Here is a 23,246-nt window from a genome sequence, read left to right as displayed (position 1 = left end):
AGGAACATATCTCACCATAATAAAAGCCATGTACAACAAACCCTCAGCAAATATTTTCCTCAAGGGGTAAAAATTGAAACCATTTCCTCTAAAATCAGGAACAAGACAAGTGTGCCCACTCTCACCACTGCTATTCAATATAGTTTTGGAAGTCCTAACCACAGCAGTCAGAGAAGAAAAAGAAATAAGAGAAATCCAAACTGAAAGATAAGAAGGAAACTGTCACTGCTTGCAGATTACATGATTCTCTACATAGAAAACCCTAAAGATGTCGTTAGAGAATTCCTAGAGCTAATAGTACGGAGAAGGCAATGGCACCCCACTCCAGTACTCTTGCCTGGAAAATCCCATGGATGGAGGAGCCTGGTAGGCTACAGTCCATGGGGTCGCTAAGAGTCGGACACGACTGAGCGACTTCACTTTCACTTTTCCCTTTCATTCACTGGAGAAGGAAATGGCAACCCACTCCAGTATTCTTGCCTGGAGAATCCTAGGGATGGCGGAGCCTGGTGAGCTGACGTCCATGGGGTCCCACAGAGTCGGACACGACTGAAGCAACTTAGCAGCAGCAGCAGCAGAGCTAATAGTAAAGTTGCAGGATATAAAATTAATATACAGAAACCCGTTGCATTAACATATACCAACAATAAAAAATCAAAACAAGAAATTAAGGAAACAATCTCATTCACTATTGCAACAAAAGGAATAAAATACTTAGAGAGAAATTTACCTAAAGAGACAAAACACTTGTATACAGAAAACCATCAAACACTGATGAAAGAAATCAAAGATTACACAAATAGATGGAGAAATATACCAAGTTCTTGGATTAGAAGAATCAGTATAGTGAAAACGACTACAATGCTCAAAGCAATCTATAGATCCAATGCAATGTGCATCAAACTATCAATGGTATTTTTCACAGAACTAGAAGAAATAATTTCACAATTTGTATGGAAACAGAAAAGATCCTGAAGAGCCAAAGCAATCTTGAGGAAGACGAATGGAGCTGAAAGAATCAATCTTCGCCACTTCAGACTATACTGCAAAGATATAGCCATCAAGACAGTATGATGTAAATCAGTGGAACAAAACAGAAACCCCAGAGATAAATCTATACACCTATGGACACCTAATTTTTGACAAAGGAGGCAAAAATATACAATGGAGAAAAGACAGTCTCTTCAACAAGTGGTGCTGTGAAAATTAGTATACTATATGTAAAATAACAAATTTGGAATACTTTCTAACACCATACAGAGAAATAAAATGGATTAAAGATCTAAATGCAAGGCCAGAAACTATAAAACTCTTAGAGGAAAGCATTGGCAGAACACTCTCTGGCATAAATCACAGGAAGATCCTCTATTACCAACTTCCCAGAGCAAAGGAAGTTAAAAGCAAAAATAAATGGTACCTAATTAAACTTAAATACTTTTGCATAATAAAGGAAACTATATGCAAGATGAAAAGACAGCCCTCATTACAAAAAAAAAAAAAAGAAAAGACAGCCCTCAGAATTATAGAAAACAATAGAAAATGAAACAACTGGCAAAAAATTAATCTCCAAAGTGTACATGTAACTCTTGCAACTCGATACCAGAAAAACAAACAACCCAATCAAAAAGTGGGAAAAATACCTAAACAGACATTTCTCCAAAGAAGATACACAGATGGCTAACAAACACATGAAAAGATGCTAGACATTGCTCACTATTAGGGCAAAGTAAATCAAAACCACAAAGAGGTATCATCTCACAACTATCCTAATGGCCATCACCAAAATGTCTACAAACCATGAATGCTGAAGAGGGTGTGGAGAAAACGGACCCCTCTTACACTACTAGTGGGAATGCAAACCGATACAACCACAACGGCAAACAGTATGGATATTCGTTAAAAAACAACAATAAAATCACCATATGACCCACAAATCCTGCTCCTGGGCATATACCCTGAGGAAACCAGAATTGAAAAAGACATATGTACCCCAATGTTCATTGCAAGGCTATTTACAATAGCTAGGACATGTAAGCAATCTTGATGTCCATTGGTAGATGAATGGATAAGGAAGTTGTGGTATACATATACAATGGAGTATTACTCAGCTATAAAAATGAATGCATTTTATTCAGTTCTAATGAGGTGAAAGAACCTAGCACCTGTTGTACGGAGTGAAGTAAGTCAGAAAGAGAAAGACAGCTACCATATATTAAAACATATAAATGAAATCTGGAAAGATGGTACAGATGATCCTACCTGCAGGGCACCAAAGGAGACACAGAAGTAAAGAACAAACTTTTGGACTCAGTGGTAGAAGAGGGTGGGATGATTTGAGAGAATAGCTTTGAAACTTATACATTACCATATGTAAAATAGATAACCAGTGAAAGTTTGATGTATGACACAAGGCACCCAAAGCCAGTGCTCTGTGATAATCCAGAGGGATACGGTCGGGAGGGAGGTTAGATAGGGTGGGGTGTTCAGGATGGAGGAGACAACGTGTATACCTATGGCCAATTCATATTGACATATGGCAAAAACCATCACAATATTGTAAAGTAATTATCCTTCAAATAAAATAAATAAATTTAAAAAGAAGAACTGCTTTTCCTGCATCCCATAGGTTTTGAATTGTTGTGCTTTCATTTTCATTTATCTCTAGGTATTTTCTTTTTCTTCTTTGATTTCTTCAGTGCTCCATTGGTTGTTTCATAGTGTATTGTTTAGCTGCCATGTGTTTGTGTTTCCTATAGTTTTTTTTTCTTTCATTCTTTTTCTTATAATTCATTTCAAATCTCATTGCATTATGATCAGAAAAAATGCTTGATATGATTTCAATTTTCTTAAATTTGCCAAGGCTTTTCTTGTGCCCAGCATGTGGTAAATCCTGGAGAATGTTCTCTATGCACATTAGAAAAACGTGTAGGCTTCCACTTGGGGATGGAATGCTCTATAAATATCAATTAAATCCAACTGGTCTAAAGTGTCATTTAAAGCCTCTGTTTTCTTACTAATATTATTTCTGGATGATCTGCCCATTGATGAAAATGGGGTGTTAAAGTACCCTACTATCATTGTGTTACATCAATTTCTGCCTTTCATATTGAGGTGTTCTTATTTTGGGTGCATATATATATTTTAATTGCTACATCTTCTTCTTGGATTGAACCCTTGATCATTAGGTAGTATAATTGCACCCCTCCTACTGTCTCAGTGTGACTTCTTTTTCATCTTTGGGCATGGGGTGCACTTTCTGGTGTGTTCTAGTATCCTCCTGCTGATGGTTGTTCAATAGCTAGTTGTCATTTCAGTTCTCTTACAGAAAAGATGAGTGCACATCCTTCTACTCCAACATCCTGAGCCCATCTACATCACTAGCTTTAATTTGAATTATTTTTCACCTTTATATACTAATTAGGTAGAAAGTTTTACTATAATCAGGACATGCTTAGAAAAGGTGAAATATAAGTTAAGATATGTTACTTGGGAAGAAGTAAAAACCCTGAAAAGCTTAAAAGAGCTATTAAAGGAAGTTTTAAAGATGATTGGACTTGGGTATAATCATTGTAAGTCATGGATGTAGTATCACCATTAAAAAACAAGCAAACAAAACCTACTGAAGACCTGAGCTTGTTTGTAAGAGCATACTAGAAAAGAAGGTATGTATGACACTCCACTTCCTTGGCAATTCTACTGTGTGGGGAGAATGAAGCAGAATTGCTAAAGGGCTTCATCTAGGTAAGTGGATTGATGCTACAGGCTGGCATACGACTTGTGACAGATCCAGACATTCCTACATGCCTGCTTTTGAAACACAAAAGTGCCAAGACCAAGCCAATAAGTGATCCTGAACGGGCCTGGGCTTGTCTAGAATGTCCAGGTGACTGAATTGAACCATTCTAACTTCAGCTAATTCTATATTATCATAAATGATCCCACAAATTGATATATTGGCAAATGATTGCAAGTTGGAATAAATAAGTAATGTGGGCGTTCTCAGTGGAAATTGAGGAAACCCTGAAGACATGGAGTAGACCAGATGATGCCCTAAACAGTCATTTTCTGATTATGGAAATCCAGAAGCTACTCTAATTACATTTTTACTTAAAATAGTGATATTCAGAGACTCCTTCAGGTTTCTGAAATTTTTAGTAACATTTTAATATATCATTATTATTATTACTTTGTTATCTGAAACTTGTTTCTATTATTTGCTAGTGGAAAATGACACTAATTTAAAAATTGATCCTGAAAGGCAGTCAGCAGAAAATATAAAGATGTAAAATGCTTGGAACTGGTGATTGTATTAAGGTATTATAAAACACTGTGAAATACTCACTCACAGTTTGGAGAAGTATGTGGTTTTCAGAGAGGAAAAAACAAAACAAGACAAAGCTGACTAACATGCTCTGATTATCAGAGGCCTCAAATTAAACTCTGGAGTCTATATATCTGCTGCTGCTAAACTGCTGCTGCTAAGTTGCTTCAGTCGTGTCCGACTCTGTGCAACCCCATAGGCGGAAGCCCACCAGGCTCCGCCGTCCCTGGAATTCTCCAGGCAAGAACACTGGAGTGGGTTGCCATTTCCTTCTCCAATGCATGAAAGGGAAAAGTGAAAGTGAAGTCGCTCAGTCGTGTCCGACTCTTAGCGACCCCATGGACTGCAGCCCATCCGGCTCCTCCGTCCATGGGATTTTCCAGGCAAGAGTACTGGAGTGGGTTGCCATTGCCTTCTCCGATGTATCTGCTACGTTGTGCCAAATAATAAAGTAATTGATGATTAAGCCTTCAGTTCAGTTCAGTTCAGTCACTCAGTCGTGTCAAGCAACTGGAATTTTGAGTTACATCTGTCTTAAGCAACACTCCATTGAACTCCTCAAGTATCCCTTTTCCCATGTCACAAAGAGTAAATTGTTAGTGAAATGCCATAATTTTAAAAACAATAGAACCATTCTTTGCAGCTTTTTTTTTCTTCTCAAGTTGAGAATGTGAAAGAAAAGAGTTGCTTTTATAAATAGTCTCCAATATTAGTGGAAATGGAAAGAACCTGAGACACCAGATTTCACATAGTGAATTTATCTAAGCCATGCAAATGTGACCATGGTTAACAGAGCAGAAAGTGGAATTAGCTGCCAATAAGAACTCAGCAAGTTGTATACATGTACAACTGTGAACTTTTGGCAGGATTAATTAATTATGGAGCACCTCAGAAAGAAATCAACAGGCAATCTGTTCACAAATCTATCAGAAAATGTATATGCACTGTGAAAAGTATAAGTTATTCATGCCTTTGGAAAAGAAATCTAATTTAACTACCAGCACAGATAGTTGTAGCATCTCACCCAGGTCTGTGTCACAGACACAGAGCCCTTTGAATGAAGACTGTACATTTGAAGGAAGGGCTGTTATAACACTACATATAGTTATTGTTGAAAGCTTTATATAGTCATTTCCAAATCAGTCAGTGATCAGTATCTGAGGTAATTGTAAACTAGGTAGAGCAGAAATTTCCAAATATTCAGTATCTCAAGGAATATTAGATTCTGGTGCTAACAATAATTTCAGGGACCATAAACACATCTTGGCCAAATGTTTCTGGAATGTACTCAGGAATGTTATGTTATAAATAAATTTATAACCAATTTTTGTTCCATGTTAGTAGAACTAGTGAAACTCTAAACATAAAGAGTGCTTTCTATTTTGAGAATTGTGGGGAATTACAATTATTTATTTCTTAAATATCTGGTAGAATTTGCCAGCAAAATCATCAGAGGATGGAGTTTTCTTCTTTGGAAAGTTTTCAAAACAAGTTAAATTACTTTATTAGGCTGTTTGTATTATATATTTCAAGTTATTTTGGTAGGTTTCCCTTTCAGAAATAGGTCAATTTCACCTAAATTTTCAAATGTATTTGTAGAAAGCATTTCATAGTTGTCACTCATTCTTTAAATGTCTCTGGGCTCTGTACAATTATTATTACTTAAATATCTGTGGAATCCGTATAATAACCTGTCTTCATTCCAGCTATCTTCATACGCATTTATTTCTTTCTAATTTGTTACTTCATATAGCGTTTTATCAATTATTTCTGACTTTAAAGAGAAAGCATTCAGTCTGTTTGGGATCACAGAGTGAGAAAAGAGCGAACACACATGCAATCAAGCCACAAAATATTAGTATAGATTTTGTACAGATGCTCTTTATCATTTTAAGAAAATGTCCTCTTATTCTTTTTGTGTTGAATGTTTTTATTCCAAATGAGTGCTTCATTTTTTCCCAAATGTTTTTCATGTGTTTATTGAGATGACAATGTTTTTTTTTTCTTCTTTGTCTGGTATATTATGTTAATTAATATTCAAATGTTTACTCAATCTTTCATTTGTGAGATAGATCCCACTGGTTAAAATTTTGAAAAAGAATGGAAATGTGTAATAGTTATTCTTTAAGTGTTTGGTAAGAATATCCAGTCAGACATCTGTGTCTGGGTTTTTGCCTTTTTATGATATTTTAAATCATACTCCACTTCTCTTGCTACTTTATCTCATCCTCTTGCTCTTTCTCAGATATCATTGGATTAATCTTTTATTTAATAATATTGTTAGGGGAAGCACACTGACTGAAACCACCCACTCTGGCCATACACCATAGTAACCATTTGCATGAGTTGTTTTACGACAGGAGGTCCTGGTAAGGAACATGAACTACCAAGCCACCACCAACTGGAAGAGTTTGAGAAAGGTCAAAAGGAGACACCACATGCCTAACCACCTCCCAGAATCCTACTCTCTGGCATCCATCTTGGCTGAACAAGGCATGCACCCCCAGGAAGGACTCTGAGTCAGAATGATTGGCTAAAGACAACCTGGAAACTAATCCCATCACCATAAAACCTGAGACTGCAAGCCATGTGGCAGAGCTGTTCTCCTGGGTTCACTTACCCTATTGCCCTCCACCCAGGTGACCTTTCCCAATAAAATCTCTTGCTTTGTCAACTCGTGTGTCTCCTCGGACAATTCATTTTCCAGTGTTAGACAAGAGCCCAGTTATGGGCCCTAGAAGGGGTCCCCCTTCCTGCAACAATATCTTGAGCAAAAAAACCTCTTCTCAAGATTTTAGGAAAACCATAGGAGGTTTGAATAATCACCTCCTTTATTTAAATCCATTTATACCAATATCCTCTGGATATTTTTTAAAGGTTTTTGTTTTAGTTTGCAGGTATTTCACTGTTAAAGATGAAGTTCATGATTGTGTTTTTAATGTCTTGTTTATTTTTCCTTCAAGCAAGACATCATAATCTATAAATAGAAGTACCTCAGAACTGTTTATTAAGTAACAGTTTTTGATTTTAGAGTATTATTATAATTACATGAAAATAACACAGAATTCTTATATAAACCGTTATTACCATCTTAGTATATTATGTTTGTTACACTTAATAAATCAATATAGACACATCATATTTAGCTGAAGCATATATCTTATCTAGATTTCCTTAACTTTAAAATAATGTCCTTTTTCTGCCTCAGGATTCAATCTTGGATATTACATTACACTTACTTTTCATGTCTTCTTGTGTTCTTTACTGTAGCAGTTTCTTAGACGTTTCTTATTTCTTAAACCATGAGAGTTTTGAATAGTTCTAGTCAAGCAATTTATAAAATATCTCTCACTTAGGATTTTGTCTGATTTTTGTTCTCAAGACTAGGTTGGGGTTATAAGTTTTGGGGAGGAAGACGCCAGAGGTAGAATCTTTCTTGTTGCTTCCAGGATACATGCTATCATTAAGAACTTGACTCTTGTTGATCATGATTATCACCTGCTTGATACAGTGATTTTCAGGCTTCTCTCCTGTAAAGTCATTGTTTTAATCTCTTTACATACTTCCTTTTTAGAAGGAAGTCACAGTGTATAGTGGCCCTGAGGAAGTGGGGAATTGTGCCCCACCACTTTGAGGGCACAGTATCTACATAAATAATTTGAATATTTTCTGTATGGAAGACTTGTCTATTTATATCATTGGTTTATTTATTTAATAATTCTGTTATATAATTATAGAAACAATCATTATTTATTTTTTATTTCTATTTGGTTTTCAAATTGTGCCAGCTTTGGCCATCAGGAGCTTTTGCTTGGCTTTTTGTCCCTTTGACATATCACTATCTTCCTGGTTTTTTGTTTAACTTTGAGAATTTTTTAAAATTTATGATGTTACAAAAATAATCCGGGTTCATCATGTATCTTTTTCACCACAGTCCAAAAGTCATCTGCTTCTCCAAGGACTTCTGAATCATTTTATTGAAGAACAATATTAGAAAGTATTATCTGAGGGGCAGGTATTTCTTTATGCTGAAGTGTAGTTGCTTCTAGGCCATCTCTGCTTACAGAGGGAAAATTGTGTGTGTGTGTGTGTGTGTGTGTGTGTGTGTGTGTGTGTGTGTGTGTGTGTGTATGTTTGTGTGTGCCTGTGTGTTTTTATGCACCAACCTATATAGGTACACATATCTATGAAAATTTCTGTGTATAAACATCTCTATCTCTATTGTCAGAACTATTTGCAGTTCAGTTCAGTTCAGTCGCTCAGTCACGTCCAACTGTTTGCAACCCCGTGGATTGCAGCACTTCAGGCTTCCCTGTCCATTACCAACTTGCAGAGCCTACAGAAAGTCAAGGCCATTGTGTCGGTAATGCCATCCAACAATCTCACCTTCTGTCGGCCCCTTCTCCTCCTGCCTTTAATCTTTCCTAGCATAAGGGTCTTTTCCGATGAGTCAGTTCTTTCCATCAGGTCGCAAAATTATTGGAGTTTCAGCTTCAGCTTCAGTCCTTCCAATGAACACCCAGGAGTGATCTCCTTTAAGATGGACAGGCTGGATCTCCTTGCAGTCCAAGGTATTCGCAAGAGTCTACATCAACATCACAGTTCAAAAGCATCAATACTTCAGTGCTCAGCTTACCTTATACTCCAACTCTCACATCCATACATGACTACTGGAAAAACCATAGCTTTGACTAGATGGACTTGTGTTGGCAAAGAATTGTCTCTGCTTTTTAATATGCTGTCTAGATTTGTCATAGTTTTTCTTCCAAGGAGCAAGCGTCTTTTAATTTCATGACAGCAGTCACCATCTGCAGTGATTTCAGAGCCCCCCAAAATAAAGTCTGCCACTGTTTCCCCATCTATTTGCCATGAAGTGATGAGAACGGATGCCATGATACTGGTTATCTGAGTGTTGAGTTTTAAAGCAGCTTTTTCACTCTCCTCTTTCACTTTCATCAAGAGGCTTTTTAGTTCTTCTATACGTTCTGCCATAAGGATGGTGTCATCTGCATATCTGAAGTAATTGATATTTCTTCTGGCAATCATGATTCCAGGATGTGCTTCATCCAGCCTCGCCTTTCTCATGATGTACTCTGCAAAGAATTTAAACAAGCAGGATGACAATATTCAGCCTTGACATACTCCTTTCCCGATTTGTAACCAGTCTGTTATTCCATGTCCACTTCTAACTGTTGCTTCCTGACTTGCATACAGATTTCTCAGGAGACAGGTCAGGTGGTCTGGTATTCCCATCCCTTTCAGAATTTTCCACAGTTAGTTGTGATCCACACAGTCAAAGGCTTTAGTGCGGTCAATAAAGAAGAAGTAGATGTTCTGTAAATCTCTTGCTTTTTCAATGATACAGTGGATGTTGGCAATTTGATCTCTGGTTTCTCTGCCATTTCTAAATCTAGCTTGAACATCTGGAAGTTCACGGTTCACTTACTGTTGAAGCCTGACTTGGAGAATTTTGAGAATTACTTTGCTAGTGTGTGATTAATGCTCAAAATTCTCCAAGCCAGGATTCAGTAATACGTGAACCGTGAACTTCCAGATGTTCAAGCTTGTTTTAGAAAAGGCAGAGGAACCAGAGATCAAATTGCCAGCATCTGTTGGATCATCGAAAAAGCAAGAGAGTTCCAGAAAAACTTCGGTTTCTACTTTATTGACTATGCCAAAGCCTTTGACTGTGTGGATCTCAATAAACTGGAAAATTCTGAAAGAGATGGGAATAACAGGCCACCTGATCTGCCTCTTGAGAAATTTTTGTGCAGGTCAGGAAGCAATAGATCAAACTGGACATGGAACAACAGACTGGTTCCAATTAAGAAAAGGAGTACATTACGGCAGCATGTTGTCACCCTGCTTATTTAACTTATATGCAGAGTACATCATGAGAAATGCTAGGCTGGATGAAGCACAAACTGTAATCAAGACTGCTGGGAGAAATATCAATAACCTCAGATATGCAGATGACACCATCCTTATGGCAGAAAGTGAAGAAGAACTAAAGATCCTCTTGATGAAAGTGAAAGAGGTGAGTGAAAAGGTTGGTTTAAACCTCTACATTCATAAAACAAAGATCATGGCATCTGTTCCCATCACTTCATGGTCAATAGATGGGGAAACAATGGAAACAGTGAGAGAATTTATTTTGGGGGACTCCAAAATCCCTGCAGATGGTGAATGCAGCCATGAAGTTAAAGATACTTGCTCCTTGGAAGAAAAGTTGTGACCAATTTAGATAGCATATTAAAGAGCAGAAACATTTCTTTGCCTACAAAGGTCCCTCTGGTCTAGGCTATGTTTTTTCCAGTAGTCATGTATGGTTGTGAGAGTTGGTGGATGAAGAAAACTGAGCCCCAAAGAATTGCTACTTTTGAAATGTGGTTTTGGAGAAGACTCTTGAGAGTCGCTTGGACAGCTATGAAATCCAACCAGTCCATCCTAAAGGAGATCAGTCCTGAATATTCATTGGAAGGACTGATGCTGAAGCTGAAACTTCAATACTTTGGCCATCTGATGCGAAGAGCTGACTAATGTGAATAGACCCTGATGCTGGGAGAGATTGAAGGAGGGAGGAGAAGGGGAAAACAGAAGATGAGATGTTTGGAGAGCATCACTGAATCAATGGGCATGAGTTTGAGTAAACTCCATGAGTTGGTGATGGATAGGGGGTCCTGACGTGCTCAGTCCATGGGGTCACAAAGAGTCTTACACGACTGAGTGAATGAAGTGAGCTGGTTCAGAAAATAAATGGGTATAGTTAGGGTGGAACTGGTGAATCATTTTTAATTCCTTTTATTATTATGTACGTCATGTGAACAGGGGCAAAAGTTTTGAAATAAATATATGAGAAGCAGCGTAATAACTGAAATACCAGTATCTTCCAAATTTTTATTTAGCAGAAGACTATATCAATGCTGAAGAAGAAACACTATCAAGTTTAATTTATTTCAATATTATTAATACATTATTTCATCACAGTATGTGCCAAAAAGAAAGCTAGAACTCAAAAGTCAGCTGGAGTCTCTTCTGTCTTTCATATTAAGTCACCTTGTGTAGTGTCACTACTTGTCCTGTAGATGACCAATCTCAGTTCTGCCTGTCATCAGCTTTAAATTGGCTACAGCTGCTCTGAGTTCATTCCCTTTGCTACATGTGTGCAATATTGCCCTTCTTTTTATTTATCTCTAAATTTCTCATCTCTTGATTTCTTAAATGTGACTGAATATACTGTGAGATTACATGGAAAACAAGTGTATTGCACCATTGAAAGTAATTTTTAGGGATAAGCCAGCATCTTTACACTTAAACTGATACTTTACGATTATTCTGAATAATCAAATTCACTCACAAAATGTGTCCCCTGCTACATTTAAATGTATGTCCAAAATTCTAATTTCTTTTGCATGTTGCAAAATATCAGAAGTAACATATTCTCATGACACCTCTAAATGCTTTTTCATCTGCTTCTAAAGGTGACAAATTATTGCACTGATAATGTAAATTTTCAATTGCCTTCTTTTTTTTCATTATGTTGGATCAATGATTATTGAAATATTGAAAAGTTAAAAGTTCTACAGGGCCTTTTGTTTTCTATGGGGTAAATGAAGAGAATGTCTGGAGTTACTTTTGGAGAATTTGGAGTTACTTTTCAGGAACAGATTGAGATAAAGAAAGATATCTAAGCTTCCTTTAAAAAGTAAAACTGAGGTAGCAAATGTTGATAGAAGTTCCAAGAATATAAAATAGTTGTTGAAGAGCTTTGGAGGAATGCACTCATTTTAAGCCATCTTACTCTAAAAAGAGAGATTGGATTTGTCGGTCTGACAGTTTCCTGGTAATATGGTGAAAACAGATAGGAAAATTTAAGGGTAAAGAGCCCAGACTCAGAACCCAGACTATTCAATAAGAATACTAATTCCAACATTTAGTGACTTGTTATCTTTGACAGATTACTTTGTTACTTCCTACTTCAGCTTCCTGGTCTATAAAAATGAGATTATAATAGTATCTACCTCATAGGTATTGTTTTGAACATATAATGTGCAAATGTATGTACAACACTTAAGAGAGAACTGGTGTGTAATAACACTCAAAAAGTGTTAGTGATGAAGCTGTTATGTAACACAAATCAAGCTTTTATTTTGGGGTATTCATGGAGTCAGATGCTTGTACACAGCATCAGTTTTCTTTTGTGTAAATGTTCTGAGTTATTTATCACTGGCCATTTATATTAGTTCCACTTGATCTTTTTTGAAATAAAAATATTCTAATATAGTTTAGATGTCTTATTCTCAGTAAGAAAAAAAAAACAATATAGAAAGCCAATGGCTTATAATCAGACAAAGTAGTCAGTGACGTGACTAAGGAAGATATGTGATATTTCAATGTAGTCATTATGGACTGAATTAACTTAATAGGTGTTTTCCAGGATTATATAATGTTTGGTAAAAGATGTATCACTCTCCTGATCTTTTTCTGCAAACCAATACAGTAGAAGTTTTAATAAGTGACTGAAAATTAAACTTTATTTATATTGAGTATGACTCGAGAGTTTTGATAATTTCAATTTATTAATTCAAAACTTACATAGGTTTGCTTTTACTAAAAAGATACTTTCAAAGGGAAATTAATGAATATGTAAACATCTATGTCCATTGAATAATAAAATTTAAAATGCCTAGTTATCACTAATAAATCAAAAGTCATACAGATGCTTCCATGCATTGATAGCTTTTAAAAATATATTCAGTTTTATGCCTCATAAAGTACCATATTTTTCCAAACTAAATTGCCTCACAAGTACAAAATATTTCACCATTTAAGAGAAAATGATTACCTTTTAAATTATACTGATTGCTCTCCTAAAATTCCTCACATCGTTGAAATTCATTTTCATGAAATATATTTTACATAAAAGTTTATTATATCAGGTTACTAATAGCAATATACCTACCACATTGATGTTTTTCCCCTTTAAACTGGGTATGGAGCTTCTACAAACAAATAAATCAGAGAATGTGTCTCAGTGTAATACATGTACCTTGCATTTTAAAGCCACGTCATCTATCCATGCATCATCCACTTCATTCATTTGAAGCACATAGAATTCTAAAAATGGCTATAAGAAAAATAAGTTTTATTCAGAAGCAATATTATTCATTGATACATTCACTATAAGAGTTTTGACAGTATAGTTTTCCCTTGATTTAATGAAAAATTTGTATAAAGGGCTCATATAAATTACATGTTGCTATAATGTGATGCTTTTTTTTTTTTCTCAAAGTTCATGTGTTGAATTCTTAATAATTAATGCTATGGTATTAGAAGATGAGGCCTATAGGACGTGCTTAGGTCATGAGTGTGGAGCCCTCATGAATGGAATGTGTGTCCTTATAGATTCCTCACTTTCTCCACCAAGTGAGGACACAGTGAGAAAGCACAGACTGGAAGAGGGCTCTTCATGGAAAATGATCATGTAGGTGCCTTGATCTTGGAATGTTCCGTTTCTGGAAGTGTGGGGGAAAGTGTCTGTTGTTTATAAGCTACATAGTCTGTGGTATAGTGTCATAGCACCCTGAATGGACTAAGAAATATGTTTATGTGATGTATTTTTATTAAGACTATTGGGTGGATATAAACTATGAGGAAAAAGAGATTTGGGATAATTAATTTATACATTATCCTTTCATTAAAATATTGATTTTATAGCACAATTAAATAATTATAATTTACACTATATTATCATCAATGAAAGAAAGATTAGCTTAGGCACCTGAAAAATAAAGAAACAGATTCTTATGACTTTTTAATGAGATGTAGGAGGAAAAAATAAGCATGTTGTTTTGCAGTAGATATCCATGCACTTATATTTTTTAAATGAATAATAAAACAACTTATATTTCTTTAGGAAAGTAAATTAGAGTCAGTGTTTAGGAGGTAAGAAGGCTGTCTTTGCTAGATGATGGGGTAAATATATACACTTGCCACAAACTGCATTCAAACTTATTTCTGAGTAAAACAGCAAGTTAATCTTTCTTGAGGATGAATCTAGAATTTTCGGTGTCTTGATTCAGAGTGCCACAAAAAGTAGATGTATCCTCTCAACTATGCTTGTCTAAAATGAAAAGTTGTTTTTTTGTTTTAGTTAAAGAAAGTTATTTTTTTTTACTTTTTTTTTCTTCCCTGTACTGGGGTATAGCCAATTAACAATGTTGTGTTAGCGTCAGATGGATAGCAAAGGGACTCCGACATACATATACATGTATTGATTCTCCTCCAATCTCCCTCTGATGCAGGCTGCCACATAACATTGAGCAGAGTTTCCTGGGTGATACATTAGGTCTTTGCTATTTATCAGTTTTATATATAGCTGTGTGCACATGTCTATCTCACAATCCCTAAATCTCTGGTAGAAAAATATTAGAGTGTCTTTCTCCTCAAGGGTTAATGGAAAACAGAGATTTGTTGAGAGTATAGTGCTTGATATGTTATTTATTTCAACTTTCTTAAAATCAAATAATCCAAACAGAATAGATTTCTAGGAAAGGTCAATATCCAAAGGGGGTGGGGAGGGGGAGTGAACACCTCATTTAGGCAAAGATATCTGGCTATATTTAAAGGATTGTTTAAGAAAGTCATAACTTTTAGAAATATTGAATCATTTTGTAAGAACTGGGGATATTTAAGCTACTAAAATCTACTTTTGCTTATGTGTATTTTTTCTTTATTTTAATTGGACATTAATTACTTTACAATATTGTAGTGGTATTGCCACACATTGACTTGAATCTGCCACGGGTGTATATGTGTTCCCCATCCTGAACCCCCCTCCCACCTCCCTCCCCATCCCATCCCTCTGGGTCATCCCAGTGCACAGGACCGAGCACCCCGTCTCATGCATAGAACTTGGACTGGCAATTCGTTTCACATATGATAATATACATGTTTTATTTTTATTTTATTTTTTAATTGGTTTATTTTCTACTTTTTAACTTTACAATATTGTATTTGTTTTGCCATATGTTGACATGAATCCACCATGGGTGTACATGTTTCCCCTTGCAGAACTCCCCTTCCACCTCCCTCCCTATCCCATCCCTCCAGGTCATCCCAAATCATCCCACCCTTGCCCTCTCCCACAAAGTCCAAAAGACTGTTCTATACATCTGTGTCTCTTTTGCTGTCTCGCATATAGGGTTATCATTACCATCTTTCTAAATTCTATATATACGTGTTAGTATACTGTATTGGTGTTTTTCTTTCTGGCTTACTTCACTCTGTATAATAAGCTCCAGTTTTATTCACCTCATTAGAACTGATTTGAATGTATTCTTTTTAATGGCTGAGTAATATTCCACTGTGTATATGTACCACAGCTTTCCTATCCATTCGTCTGCTGATGGACATTTAGGTTGCTTCCATGTCCTGGCTATTATAAACAGTGCTGCGATGAACATCAGGGTACATGTGTCTCTTTCATTTCTGGTTTCCTCAGTGTGTATGCCCAGCAGTGGGATTGCTGGGTCATATGGCAGTTCTATTTCCAGCTTTTAAAGGAATCTCCACACTGTTCTCCATAGTGGCTGTACTACTTTGCATTCCTACGAACAGTATAAGAGGGTTCCTTTTTCTCCACACCCTCTCCAGCATTTATTGTTTGTAGACTTTTGGATAGCAGCCATTCTGACTGGCGTAAGATGGTACCTCATTGTGGTTTTGATTTGCATTTTTCTGATAATAAGTGATGTTGAGCATCTTTTCATGTGTTTGTTAGCCATTTGTATGTCTTCTTTGGAGAAATGTCTGTTTAGTTCTTTGACCCATTTTTTGATTGGTTCACTTACTTTTCTGGAATTGAGCTGCAGGAGCTGCTTGTATATTTTGGAGATTAATTCTCTGTCAGTTGCTTCATTTGCTATTATTTTCTCCCATTCTGAAGGCTGTCTTTTCACCTTGCTTATAGTTTCCTTCATTGTGTAAAAGCTTTTAAGTTTAATTAGGTCCCATTTGTTTATTTTTGCTTTTATTTCTGTTATTCTGGGAGGTGGGTCATAGAGGATCCTGCTGTGATTTATGTCGGAGAGTGTTTTGCCTCTGTTTTCCTGTAGGAGTTTTATAGTTTCTGGTCTTACATTTAGATCTTTAATTCATTTTGAGTTTAATTTTGTGTAAGGTGATAGAAAGTGTTCTGCTGCCACTGCTGCTAAATCACTTCAGTCATGTCCAACTCTGTGTGACCCTATAGACGGCAGCCCACAAGGCTCCCCTGTCCCTGGGATTCTCCAGGCAAGAACACTGGAGTGGGTTGCCATTTCCTTCTCCAATGCATAAAAGTGAAAAGTGAAAGTGAAGTCATTCAGTCGTTTACGACTCTTAGCGACCCCATGGTCTGCAGCCTACCAGGCTCCTCTGTCCATGGGATTTTCCAGGCAAGAGTACTGGAGTGAGATGCCATAGCCTTCTCCAGAAAGTGTTCTAGTTTCATTCTTTTATAAGTGGTTGACCAGTTTTCCCAGCACCACTTGTTAAAGAGGTTGTCTTTTCTCTATCGTATATGTTTGCCTCCTTTGTCAAATATAAGGTGTCCATAGGTACATGGATTTATCTCTGGACTTTCTATTTTGTTCCATTAATCTATATTTCTGTCTTTGTGCCAGTACCATACTGTCTTATGACTGTGGCTTTGTCGTAGATCCTGAAGTCAGACAGGTTGATTCCTCCAGTTCCATTCTTCTTTCTCAATATTGCTTTGGCTATTTGAGTTTTTTTGTATTTCCATACAAATTGTGAAATTATTTGTTCTGCTACTGCTGCTGCTAAGTCGCTTCAGTCGTGTCCGACTCTGTGTGACCCCATAGATGGCAGCCCACAAGGCTCTGCCGTCCCTGGGATTCTCCAGGCAAGAACACTGGAGTGGGTTGCCATTCCCTTCTTCTTATTTGTTCTAGTTCTCTGAAAAATACAATTGGTAGTTTGATAGGGATTGCATTGAATCTATAGATTGCTTTGGGTAGTATACTCATTTTCACTATATTGATTTTTCCAATCCCTGAACATGGAAAATTTCTCCATCTATTTGTGTCCTCTTTGATTTATTTCACCTGTGTTATATAGTTTTCTATATATAGGTCTTTTGTTTCTTTAGGTATATATATTCCTAAGTATTTTATTCTTTTCGTTGCAAAGGTGAATAGAATTGTTACCTTAATTTATCTTTCTGTTTTCTCATTGTTAGTACATAGGAATTCAAGGGATTTCTGTGTGTTAATTTTATATCCTGCAACTTTACTATATTCATTGATTAGCTCTAGTAATGTTCTGGTGGAGTCTTTAGGGTTTTCTATGTAGAGGTTCATGGCATCTGCAAACAGGGAGAGTTTTACTTTTTGTTTTCCAATCTGAATTCCTTTTATTTCTTTTTCTTCTCTGATTGCTGTGGCCAAAACTTCCAAAACCGTGTCGAATAGTAGTGTTGAGACTGGGCACCCTTTTCTTGTTTCTGACTTTAGGGGAAATGTTTTCAATTTTTCACAATTGAGGATAATGTTTGCTGTGGGTTTGTCATATATAGCTTTTATTATGTTGAGGCATGTTCTTTCTATTCTTGCTTTTTGGAGGGGTTTTATCATAAAAGGATGTTGAAATTTGTCAAAGGCTTTCTCTGCATCTTCTGAGATAATCATATGGTTTTTTTTCTTTCAATTTGTTAATGTGGTGTATTACATTGATTGATTTGTGGATATTGAAGAATCCTTGCATCCCCGGGATAAAGCCCACTTGGTCATGATGTATGATCTTCTTAATATGTTGTTGGATTCTGTTTGCTAGAATTTTGTTGAGGATTTTTGCATCTATGTTCATCAGTGATATTGGCCTGTGGTTTTCTTTTTTTGTGGCATCTTTGTCAGGTTTTGGTATTAGGGTGATGGTGGCCTCATAGAATGAGTTTGGGCGTTTACCTTCCTCTGTAATTTTCTGGAAGAGTTTGAGTAGGATACGTGTTAGTTCTTCTCTAAATTTTTGGTAGAATTTAGCTGTGAAGCCGTCTGGTCTTGGGCTTTTGTTTGCTGGAAGATTTCTGATTACAGTTTCAATTTCCGTGCTTGTGATGGGTCTGTTAAGATTTTCTATTTCTTACTGGTTCAGTTTTGGAAAGTTGTACTTTTTCTAAGAATTTGTCCATTTCTTCCAAGTTGTCCATTTTATGGCGTATAATTGCTGTTAGTCTCTTATGATCATTTGTATTTCTGTGTTGTACGTTGTGATCTCTCCATTTTCATTTCTAATTTTGTTGATTTGATTCTTCTCCCTTTGTTTCCTGATGAGCCTGGCTAATGGTTTGTCAATTTTATTTATCTTCTCAAAGAACCAGCTTTTGGCTTTGTTGATTTTTGCTATGGTCTCTTTTGTTTCTTTTGCATTTGTTTCTGCCCTAATTTTTAAGATTTCTTTCCTTCTACTAACCCTGGGGTTCTTCATTTCTTCTTTTTCTAGTTGCTTTAGGTGTTGAGTCAGGTTATAGATTTGACTTTTTTCTTGTTACTTGAGGTATATCCTGTATTGCTATGAACTTTCCCCGTATCACTGCTTTTACAGTGTCCCATAGGTTTTGGGTTGTTGTGTTTTCATTTTCATTCGTTTCTATGCATATTTTGATTTCTTCTGTGATTTGTTGGTTATTCAGCAGTATGTTGTTTAGGCTCCATATGTTGGAATTTTGAATAGTTTTTCTCCTGTAATCGACCTCTAATCTTACTGCATTGTGGTCAGAAAAGATGCTTGGAATGATTTCTTTTTTCTTTTTGAATATACCAAGGCTATACTTATGGCCTAGGATGTGATCTCTCCTGGAGGAGGTTCTATGTGCACTTGAGAAAAAGGTGAAATTCATTGTTTTGGGGTGTAATGTCCTATAGATATCAATTAGGTCTAACTGATCTATTGTATCATTTAAAGTTTGTGTTTCCTTGTTAATTTCCTGTTTGGTTGATCTGTCCATAGATGTGAGTGGGGTATTAAAGTCTCCCACTATTATTGAGTTATTGTTAATTTCCCCGCTCATACTTGTTAGCATTTGTCTTACATATTATTGTGCTCCTATGTTGGGTGCATATATATTTATAATTGTTATATCTTCTTCTTGGATTGATCCTTTGATCATTATGTAGTGTCCGTCTTTGTCTCTTTTCACAGCCTTTATCTTAAAGTCTATTTTATCTGATAAAAGTATTACCACTCCTGCTTTCTTTTGGTCTCTGTTGGCGTGGAATATCTTTTCCAGCCCTTCACTTTCAGTCTGTATGAATCCCTTGTTTAGAGGTGGGTCTCTTGTAGACAACATATATAGGGGTCTTGCTTTTCTATCCATTCAGTCAGTCTTTGTCTTTTGGTTGGGGCATTCAACCCATTTACCTTTAAGGTAATCATTGATAAGCATGATCCCATTTCCACTTACTTTGTTGTTTTGGGTTTGAGTTTATGCACCCTTTCTGTGTTTCCTGTCTATAGACGATCCTTTAGCATTTGTTGGAGAGCTGGTTTGGTGGTGCTGAATCCTCTCAGCTTTTGCTTATCTGTAAAGTGTTTGATTTCTCCTTCATATTTGAATGAGATCCTTGCTGGATACAGTAATCTGGACTGTAGGTTTTTTTCTTTCAATACTTTAAGTATGCCTTGCCGTTCCCTTCTGAACTGAAGAGTTTCTATTGAAAGACTAGCTGTTGTCCTTATGGAAATCCCCTTGTGTGTTATTTGTTGTTTTTTCCCTTGCTGCTTTTAATATTTGTTCTTTGTGTTTGATCTTTGTTAATTTGATTAATATGTGTCTTGGGGTGTTTTGCCTTGGGTTTATCCTGTTTGGGTTTCTCTGGCTTTCTTGGAATTGGGTGACTATTTCTGTCCCCTTTAGGGAAGTTTTCACATGTTATCTCCTCAAGTATTTTCTCATGATCTTTCTTTTTGTCTTCTTCTTCTGGGACTCCTATGATTCGAATGTTGGGACGTTTAACATTGCCCCAGAGGTCTCTGAGGTTTTCCTCATTTCTTTTATTTTATTTTTTTCTTTTTTCCTCCCTGTTTCATTTATGTCTATCATTCTATCTTCTACCTCATGTATCCTATCTTCTGTCTCCATTATTCTACTGTTGGTTCCCTCCAGAGTGTTTTTTTTTTTATCTCATTTATTGCATTAATCATTATATATTGACACTTTTATTTCTTCTAGGTCCTTGTTAAACATTTCTTGCATCTTCTAAATCCTTGTCTCCAGGCTATTTATCTGTAACTCCATTTTGTTTTCAAGATTTTGGATCATTTTCACTATCATTATTTGGAATTCTTTATCAGGTAGATTCCCTTTATCTTCCTCTTTTGTTTGATTTTGTGGGCATTTATCCTGTTCCTTTACCTGCAGAGTATTGCTCTGCCTTTTCATCTTGTTTATATTGCTTTGTTTGGGGTGGTCTTTCTGTATTCTGGCAGTTTGTGGTTCTTCTTTATTGTGAATGTTCCCCGCTGTGGGTGGGGTTGGACTGGTGGCTTGTCAAGTTTTCCTAGTTAGGAAAGCTTGTGTAGGTGTTCTGGTGGGTGGAGCTGGATTTTGTCTCTCTAGAGTGCAACGAAGTGTCCAGTGGTGAGTTTTGTGATGTCACTGGGTTTGGCGTGACTTTGGGCAGCCTGTATATTGAAGCTCAGGGCTATGTTCCTGTGTTGCTGGAGAATTTGTGTGGTATATCTTTCTCTGGAACTTGTTGGCCCTGGGGTGGTGCTTTGTTTCAGTGTAGGTATGGAGGTTTTTGATGAGCTCCTATCGATTAATGTTCCCTGGTGTCAGGAGTTCTCTGGTGTTCTCAGGATTTGGCCTTAAGCCTCCTGCCTCTGGTTTTCAGTCTTATTCTTACAGTAGCCTCAAGACATCTATACAGCACTGATGATAAAACATCCAAGTTAGTGATGAAAAGTTTATCTACAGTGAGGGACACCCAGAAAGGTATGCAGAGTTACATGGAGAAGAGAAGAGGGAGGAAGGAGATAGAAGTGACCAGAAGGAGAGGAGGGGCAATCAGAAGGGAAGTGAGCAAGCTAGCCAGTATCACTTCCCTATGTGCTCTCCACAATCTGGATCCCTCAGAGATGTTCACAGAGTTACACAGAGAAGAGAAGAGGGAGGAAGAAGACAGAGGTGGTTAGGAGGATAAAAGGGGGAATCAAAAGGAGAGAGACTGATCTAGCCAGTAGTGAGTTCCCTAAGTGTTCTCCACAGCCCAGAACACACAAAGAGATTCACTGAGTTGGGTAGAGAAGAGAAAAGGGGGAGGGAGGAGATAGAGGTAACCTGGTGGAGAAGAAGGAGAGTCAAAAGGGGCAGAGAGCAATCAAGCCAGTAATCACACTCTTAAGTAAAAATGGCTACTGAAGGTTGGATTCATAAAGGTACATAATTGATAACAAATACCAAAAAGCAAACATTAAAAATCTAGAGTAGAAGTTAGATTCTCAAAAATACAATATTAAAAAAACAAAACAAAGTCACAAAAACTATATATATATGTATGAAGTTTGCTTTAAAAATAGGGTCTTTTTTTTTTTTGCAAGTAGTAGTAGGTTATAAAAATGAAAATTAAAGGAGTAATAGTGGAGTTATAGGAGAAGGCGATGGTACCCCACTCCAGTATTCTTGCCTGGAGAATCCCAGGGTTGGTGGAGTCTGGTGGACTGCCATCTATGGGGTCGCGCAGAGTCGGACACGACTGTAGCGACTTAGCAGCAGCAGGAGAGGACTTAAAAATGAAAAACAATTTTTAAAAAAATTAAAAAAATGATAATAGTAAAAATATATCTAGGACTTTCTCTGGAGGTATTGCAGACAGTGTGGGGTCAGTTCATTTTCAGATAGTTCCTTGATCTGGCTTATACTTCTCAAGATCTATAGGCCCCTTCCTATGTAGTTGGTGCTAACTACAAGGTTTTAGTCTATTGCACCTGTCACTTCTAAAGTGGTTCCCTCTGTTTATTTTAGCCTCTTCTATGTGCTGGACTCTTCAGTGCATAATTTCTGCCCTGACACAAGGGGACTGTTGTGGTCACTTTTTTTAGGCTCACTTGTTCAGTCGTAATGTGGGGAGGGAGGAACACTGCAAACAAATATCACTGGCGTGTGTGAGGAGTGCTCTCAGTGTCTCGGCCACTCTGGGTTTGCCCCCGTTCATGGCGTGTGTGCTTTCCCAGTCTGCACTACTCAGGCTCTGCTGGGAACTGTCTGAGGTGGGCCCTGGATTGCATGCACTTCCCAGGTCTAAGCTGCTCAGGTTCTGGTTCTCAGTTACTCCACAAAGGCACAGACTTTTTTGGGCCTGCGTTTTGCATCCTTCACAGGTCCAAGCAGCTCAGGTGACCAGGTGTTTGGCACGTGCAGTGGCTTTCAGTTGGAGGCTGCAACTTATCGCCTCCCCTGCCCCAGCTGCTCGGTTTTCTGTGTGTTCAATGGGCATGCCTCCTCAGGTGTGCCACGTGTCTCTTCTGGGGAGTTGATCTCTGGTTGTGACCCTCCTGTCCAGAATCCCAAGAATTCTTGATTAGCAAGGAAGCCTACTTGCAGTTTGGTAGATGATGCCTCTGTGGGGCTGCGATTGCCCCCTTCCGGCTCTGGCTGTCCTCAACTGCCTATCTCTGGTGGGGGATGGGCTTATCCACAGCCGGCTAGCTCTGCTCAGTCCTTTGTTCTGTGAGTGGGCCTGGTGGTGTCTTAGGTAAGGGCTTTTCGTGGGATAGCTATCCCACAGCCTGGGTTGCTACATCACGTTAGTTCCCTCAGATTGCCCTTGGGGCATTCAGGCCTGGCCCTTACCCTAAGCAACGCAGCCCGCACCTCCCTGTCCAATTCCCACTTGCTAGTGGCGGATGTGAGCGTCTAAGCTGC

Source organism: Giraffa tippelskirchi, chromosome 9 (assembly GCF_054371585.1).
Source record: "Giraffa tippelskirchi isolate mGirTip1 chromosome 9, T2T-mGirTip1v1.2.pri, whole genome shotgun sequence".
Classification (NCBI taxonomy): domain Eukaryota; kingdom Metazoa; phylum Chordata; class Mammalia; order Artiodactyla; family Giraffidae; genus Giraffa; species Giraffa tippelskirchi.
Note: the sequence above shows the minus strand (reverse complement) of the source record.